Below are 1,977 nucleotides of genomic sequence, written 5' to 3' on the forward strand. Positions count from 1 at the left end.
GGTCACGAAACGGGAGGCACGCGCGCCAGAGCGCCGCCGCACGTTCCTGCACAAAATGAATGGCCACTGTCGGGCACATTTTTGTAACATACAACCCCTCCCCCCCTTCCCTCTCTTTGCGTAGCGTTGCTGATAACGTATAAAAAAAAGACTTTTTGTCGGGTATACATACTGCGAGTGTGCGGCGCACTGGTAAAGTGATTGCTGGACACACGCGCACTTATTCCGTCCTAACAAACGCACTGCAGCTGCCGCTTCATATTGATCACGCGGACGCGGCCTCACATGAGGATTACTCAATTAGCCTAATGCGTCGGGTAAATAGACAAATGGACGGAGGGCCGCGGAATCCACCCGAGCTGGCGTTGCGCGTTGCATCAGCGCGGATCATTACTTCACTAACGGCGCGACTCACTGCTGCCTTCGGCGCACGAATGTTCGAAAATGAGAGGGAGAGAGCGAGGCAGCGGGGGGCCGCCGCAGCACGGTAACGCTCACGTCACCTGCTCGACTCACCTGCGCCCCGTCCCGTCGGGCAGACTTAGTTTACTAGTGCTCCCTCCCACAGACGCATAGAGGAGCCACCACCACATCACCGCACCTGACGAACCCGCGGCCGCAAAACCCTCATCTCCGTTCACAAAAATATTTTCTCTTTTCAGAGTACGCGGAAGCATGATACATGGGGGGGGGGGGGTTATCCCGAAAGTGCTCGCGCCCGGCGTTTGCCCGTCGAGAAACAACTGTCACGCGTCCAGCCTCTTCAAGCTCGTCTTCAAGCGCTCATGGCGCCTGATGGATGGGTAGGCAACTTCTCGCCTGCCGTACACGCGTGTACTGCGGCATGGCCTACCCTGAATCTTGCAGGCGCCCCAGCTCCCGAATGAATCCGAGGAAAACGAACGAACGCACTTTACGGACGATCCCTTTGCCATGGCTCCCGCCATTAAATAATCTGCGTCCACAGTGCCCCCTCTCCCCACACCCCGCCATTATGCGTGGCGGCTCGCTAGGCCGGTAATGCACAACGTCACGTCCACTCCATACGCGCGCCCACCAGGCCCGCCCACCACTCGGAACTTTTGTGAATGTTCATACGCATGTGATAGTGTGTGTGAGTGTATATGAACAGAAAACAGTGGAGGCATTGCGTATGAAGGTTATTGTCCTGCTGCTCCACAAAAACGTGTTGTTGTAAAACACGAGCAAAAACAAATAACGTGAATGATTCACAGGAATAAAAGATAAATCACAGCACAGCTACGACCCAAACCTAATTTTGAATAGCTTGGTTCACTGTGTGACGCACACTGCCAAATAAGTAAATCTCGTCCTTTGGGACACTCTAGTTGCCGAAGTTGCGTGATGACAAGGTGGGCGGCCGCGGCCTGCCGCCTCCGAGTATTGATCGAGCTGCCATGCACATGCACACCCCGTTTTACATAACGCTACCTTCGTCGACCGTGTATACACCGTAAGCGCACCCGAGCGTACGTAGGACCTCACCTGCAAAGGCCCTCTCTATCGCGGAGCTGTGCGGCTACCGGAAAATAACAACCACTATAAAAAAGGAGTAACCCGACGTCATCATCAGAGGCGAGCAGGACAGGACACGCGACATAACAACCGTTACGCCTTAATTTAAAGAAGTCCCCCCCCCCCAGACTGTGCAGTATGGTCGACGACTAGACCTATGGCAAACCTGCTTGTTTTGTTTTCTTCAGCAAAGCAAGTCCCTCCCTTTTTTTCTCATTTGCATAGTATACGGTACTCCTTTCTCTCACACTAACATACATTCCGTCCGAGTCGCTCAGGGAAGCCCCTGCCTTGCCCGAGAGGTACTACTTCACTTCAAGCGTACACCAATTTTTATTATTTTCTTGATGTTTTCTCAATTTTTAATATATTTTTTCCCCTTGAATTTTAGTTATTTTTTGTGATTTTGTTTGAAGGGCGTTGAATTGTTGTTTTGAATGA

This window comes from Frankliniella occidentalis, unplaced genomic scaffold (assembly GCF_000697945.3).
Source record: "Frankliniella occidentalis isolate FOCC.00 unplaced genomic scaffold, Focc_3.1 Scaffold2, whole genome shotgun sequence".
Lineage (NCBI taxonomy): Eukaryota > Metazoa > Arthropoda > Insecta > Thysanoptera > Thripidae > Frankliniella > Frankliniella occidentalis.